The 5943-nt window shown below is 48.6% G+C and overlaps 1 protein-coding gene across 1 annotated transcript in view; it reads right to left on the reverse strand.

Moving 5' to 3' along the window:
• The window catches only part of TEX22 (testis expressed 22), a 17877-nt gene that overhangs the window by 848 nt on the left and 11086 nt on the right, over positions 1–5943 (reverse strand). The window lies entirely within an intron of this gene.

The following is a 5943-nucleotide window of genomic DNA, read 5'->3' on the forward strand; positions in this document are numbered from 1 at the left end:
TGAGGCTGGCCGGTGCGCACCCTCGGGCAGGCGCGGTCAGCCCGCCTGCTGGGCGCCTCCAGAAAGGCAGAACTCAAGGAACCTCCTCCTCCCCAAGGCTCTCTAAAGGGTCGTAGACCAGGGAAAACAATGCTCAAGAATTGCTAAGGACGAAGGAGCAGCGCCACGGGCCGGAGACCGGAAGGGGTAACCGCGGGACAGGCCAGAAGCAGGTGGGGTCCTCCAGGACGGCCTTCTCCCCCAGGGAGGAACTCTGCCCAGCCAAGAAGAAGCCCACCATCCCCTACCTCACCCACGGGTGGGGTGGGGGGCAGGGAGAAAGGAGAGAAGGGGGTGCCATGCTGAAAATAGAGGATTCATACAAACTCAAAGTGAAGTCCCCATCCCTCAAATATTAAACAGAATTACTGTGTGGTCCAGCAAGCCCACGTCTGAGTAGATACCCAGAACAGAAAGCAGGGGCATGGACAAACATGTGCACACCATGTCCAGAGTCCCGAACATTATTCACAACAGCTGAAACAGAGACACAACCCCGGTGTCTATAAGGGGTGAATGAACCAGCAAAATGTGGCCCTTCCATACAGTAAAACATGGTTCAGCCTCAAAAAATGGGGAATTTTTTGTTTGAGTCAGTCTCTGTCGCCCAGGCTGAAGTGCAGTGGTAAGCTGCTCTTGTCTCAGCCTCCGGAGTAGCTGGGACCACAGGCACACACTACCCTGCCTGGCTAATTTTTTAGATATATTGAAGAGATAAGTTCTCATCAAGTTGCCCAGGCTGGTCTCGAATTCTGGCTCAGGCAATCATTTCACCTCCACCTCCCAAAGTGGGATCACAGGCATGAGCTACCATGCCTAGCCAAGAAGGAGGGAAATCCTGACACGCGTACAACGTGGATGAACCTTGAGAACAGTATGTTGAGTGAAATAAACCAGCTGGAAAAGGGCCCGCACTGTACGATTCCACTTATATGAGATGCTATAGTAGCCAAATTCACAGAGATGCAAAGGGGAATGGTGGGTGCCAGGGGCTGGTGGGGGGAATGACGAGTTCCTGTTTTATGGGTACAGATTTACAAGATGAAAAAGTTCTGGATATCTGTTTCACAATAATGTGAATACACTTTTCATTACTGAACTGTATGCTGAAAAGTGGTTAAGACAGTACAAGAAGTCAGGCACGGTGGTTCATGCCTGTATTAAAATCAGCACTTTGAGAGGCTGAGGTGGGAGGATTGCTTGAACCCAGGAGTTCAAGACCACCTGGGCAACATAACAAGACCCTGTCTCTACCCAGCACCTGTAGTCCCAGCAACTCAGGAAGCTGAGACAGGAGGATCACTTGAGTCCAGAAGTTGGAGACTGTAGTGAGCTATGATTGCACCACTGCACTCAGCCTGGGCAACAGAGTGAGATCCTAGCTAAAAAAAAAAATAATAATAGTGAAAAAGAAAACAGTGGAAATTTGGACAAGAGAGACAGAGAGAAAAAACAAAGTAAAGAGACAGGGAGAGCCGGGCTCGGTGGCTCAGCCTGTAATCCCAGCACTCTGGGAGGCTGAGGTGAGTGGATTGCCTGAGCCCGCAGGTTCGAGACCCGCCTGGGCAACTTGGTGAGACCTCATCTCTACAATAAATCAAAAAATTAGCCGGGCGTGGTAGTGCGCGCCTGTAGTTCCAGCTACTTGGAAGGCTGAGGCGGAAGGATCGCCGGAGCCCAGCAGGTCGAGGCTGCAGTGGCTGGGAGCAGCCACTGCACTCTAGTCTGGGCAACAGAGTGAGACTCCAACTCAAAAAAAAAAAAAAAAAAAAAAAGAGACAGGGAGGCTGTGACCACCCACCAACCAAGGAGAAAGGCCCAGGTGGGGCCTTCCTTCACAGCCCTCACAAGGAACCAACTATGGACTAAATGTTTGCGTCGCCTCCAAAGTGATGGTGTTAGGAGGTAGGGCCTTTGGGAGGCTAGCAGGCCATGAAGGTAGAGCCCTCATGAATGGGATTAGTGCCCTTAAAAAAGGGACTGGAGCTAGGCGTTGTGGTATACAGCTGTCCTCCCAGCTACTAGAGAGGCTGAGGCAGGAGAATTGCCTTAGGTCAGGAGTTCAAGGCCAGCCTGGGCAACACAGTAAGACCACCGTCTGTAACAACAACAAAAAAGGGACTTGGAGACACCCCTCACTTTGTTATCAACCAGAAAGCAGGCCCTCTCCACCAAGCCTCTCAGGACCTTGGACTTTTAGCCTCCGAAACCATGAGAAGTATATTTCTGTTTACAAGCCACCAGTCTACAGTATGTACTTACAGCAGTCCAAACTGATGAAGACACGCCAAGTCTACCAACACTTTGACTTTAGACTTACAGCCTCTAGAACTGTCATTTCTGGTTTTTTGTTTTTTGGTTTTTTTGAGTTGGAGTCTCACTCTGTCACCCAGACTGGAGTGTAGTGGCTGCTCCCAGCCACTGCAGCCTCGACCTGTTGGGCTCCAGCGATCCTTCTGCCTCAGCCTTCTGAGTAGCTGGAACTATGGGCACGTGCTACCACACCCAGCTAATTTTTTATTTATTGTAGAGATGAGGTCTCACCAAGTTGCCCAGGTGGGTCTCAAACCCGTGGGGTCAGGCAATCCACTCACCTCAGCCTCCCAAAGCACTGGGATTACAGGCTGAGCCACCAAGCCTGGCTTCTGTTTTGTTTTTTAAGTGATGTCCCTAGACCCTCCTCCCACTCTGCACTAAGGACAGCAGGAGCCTGACTCATGCCAGTCGCCCACACCCACCTCTGGATGGGGAACTCCTTTCTCAGTAAAATGGTCCACGGGCGGTGGCCCACAGGTGCCGAGAGTTGAGGTGGCCCACACAGGCACCAGAACCTGCCCCATCATGGCACAGGAACCCGACGCAGAGGAAGCCTCGTGTGCACAGAGCCTAGGTGGCTGCCATGTCTGGGAAGCCTCTGCTGTGAAATATACAATCACAGACCACCAGACTGGGCACAGGAGCAAAAGCAGCAGAAACATGGCAACCCTCCTCAATGTCACCGCTGTTCCTAGAAGCAAGATGTGTCTGTGTCAGCGAAACAGCAAAAGAACAAGCGTGGCAAGCTCCGTCTTTTTTCAAGGGCCTTTGCCCATTCCTGCACATCAGCTCGGACAACTTTAGAGACTGAGCTAAAACGCAGAAGCAGCAACAGCGATCGTACCATTCTCAAAATGAGCTCTGAGACGAAAGGGGGAGCATGCAGACAACTCACTGTCTTGTGGAAGACTCTTAGGAACACATGACCCCACCAAGGACAAAGACCTCGAGCTCCTCAGACACTGGCCGCCAGTGCCCAGGTGCCTGCGCACGTTGGTGACCTCCCGACCCCAGCTCCTCCTGCTCCCCTGCCCTTGACATAAAAGAGCCTAAAGTCAGACTGACTCAGAAGAGTTCTTCAGGACACTAGTCCCAATATTTTGGTATGCTGGCTCTCCCGATGAAGTCACCCTCCTCGTTCCAACTGCTTGTCTCTGCACTGGCTGTTGTGTGGCGAGTTAGCCAGGAGAAGTTGTTCGTGGCCAGCTGGACCGTCCCTAGCAGCTGCCGAAGCCCTTTTACTCTGGGGATTCCCATGCCCATTTCCTGGCACTGGCTGCCTCTACATGGATCACTGGAGTGAGGAACCGACAAACCTTGAGGGTCTTGATTCAAAAGCGAGGTGAGCCACGCTGGTGTGCACTGTAAGGGGCTCCCTTCCCTGTACTTGGGCTCCTTCTTTGAACCATTCTGTTTTGCATTGGGGCACCCTGTTGGAGAGGGGGAACAGTTGGTGGCCTTTCACCCCATTTGTCTGGCTTGGTGGGCCCCAGGCTGTATGATTACACACATGGAAAGTTCCTGTGACTCGCTTTATTGCCACATTCACATTATTGCACATCTGGACCCAAACCTGCACTGCCTCTAAGGTTTGCCTGTAACGGTCTCAACGCAAGCCTAAACCATCAAAATCCCACTCATTCTTTTGTAGAAATCAACAAGCCAATTGTAAACTCTATACAGAAAAGCCAGGTGACTAGAACAGGCTATTCAGACAATTTTGAAACAGAACAGAGCTAGTGGATTCACATGACCCAATTTCAAGAGTTTCTACAAGCTACCGTTGTCAAGATGAGGGTTGCTGGTGTACTGGGACTCCAGCTGGCCCTATGTTCCGGCCTGTTTTAATGAACATTTTAAACTGATGGGCAAATTACACCAAGAAAATCTCAGAGCTCAAATGATTAACCTGTAACTATAGAGTTAAATAGAGTCTTCTAAAGCTATTTCTCTTTTCTTTTCTGCTTGCTTTGAATCGGCTGTTATTAAGTCACTAGTGTTGAGAAAAAACTCACTATGGTACCACTAATTCAAGGTTTCTTGGAGATTTTGTTTTTTTTATACAGTTCAGCCAGTTCTAGCTAACATGTAAACATTGGAAACTCACTTGAAACTGAAGAGGAAAAAAAAAGAGGTTTATTTTTTCTTTTTTTTTTTTTCTTTCTTTTTTTTTGAGTTGGAGTCTCACTCTGTCGCCCAGGCTAGAATGCAGTAGCACACTCACAGCCACCCCAGAGTCAACCTGCTGGGCTCCGGAGATCCTTCCGCCTCAACCTTCCAAGTAGCCGGAACTAAAGGCGCATGCTACCATGCCCCGCCAATTTTTTTTTTTTATTGTAGAGATGAGGTCTCACCAAGTTGTCCAGCCTGGTCTTGCCTGTGGGCTCAGGCAATCCACTCACCTCGGCCTCCCAAAGTACTGGGATTATAGGCTGAGCCACCAAGCTTGTTGATGTTTTTTAAATCAAATTGCCATGGAAACTGCTTTATCCAAAGTTTTGTCCCACAGCCTTCATTGGATTTCCTATTGGGGCAAATAAAGTTTAGTGTGGTGTGGACAGGTGTGCTTGTAAATCATCCATCATGAAATGGACAAATGCGCTGAATCTCCAAAAAACAAAACAAAACAAAAAAACTTCACTGAAGCCAGATGCAGCTTCTCTCAACAACACTAGCTGGTCCATGGATGCCAATGAGTTCCTAGAACACTTACCTAGCAGGGGAAGCCTGTACTACAAGGGGCCTGCCCCCCAAAAGATAATTCCAGATTCTTTTGGGTCCCCCATTGTATGTGTTTGCTTATTTACTTGTAGGTACATGTTATATGTTGTGGCTACAGATTACAAATTGGCTTATAAATAAAGGAGCACTCATACATTAAGCAAACAAACCCAAATGTTTTCAAGTTCACATGACTTAAGTAAATCTTTAATAAATGAACTGGTTTTAAGATTACTGGTAAATGCAGGGCACAGTGACTCACACCTGTAATTCCAGCACTTTGGGTGGCAGAGGTGAGAAGATTGCCTGAACTCAGGGGTTTGAGACCAGTCTGAGCAACATGGCAAGAACTCGTCTCTACAATAAATAAAAAAATTAGCCGGGCGTGGTGGCACATGCCTGTGGTTCCAGCCACTTGGAATGCTAAGGCTGAAGGATCGCCTGAGCCCAGCAGATCAGGTCTGTGGTGGCTGTGAGCAGCATGCCATTGCACTCCAGCCTGGGTGACAGAGTGAGACTATGACTCTAAATAAATAAATAAACAGATAAATAAATTTTTAAAATTACTAGTAAGATAAAAACAAATGTTTTCAGAACTGTCAGCATACATTTTAGTCTAGGGTTACTATTTTATATTTGCCTCTACTAGATATTTTATTTATTTATTTATTTTTTTGAGTTGGAGTCTCACTCTGTTGCCCAGACTACCACCGCAGCCTCAACCTGCTGGACTCCGGCAATCTTTCCACCTCAGCCTTCTGAGTAGCTGGAATTACAGGCGCGTGCTACCATGCCTGGCTAATTTTTTATTTATTGTAGAGATGAGGGCTCACCAAGTTGCCCAGGCGGGTCTCGAACCCGCGGCGC

This window comes from Carlito syrichta, unplaced genomic scaffold (genome assembly GCF_000164805.1).
Source record: "Carlito syrichta isolate Samal-C Ts95f unplaced genomic scaffold, Tarsius_syrichta-2.0.1 Scaffold301811, whole genome shotgun sequence".
NCBI lineage: Eukaryota > Metazoa > Chordata > Mammalia > Primates > Tarsiidae > Carlito > Carlito syrichta.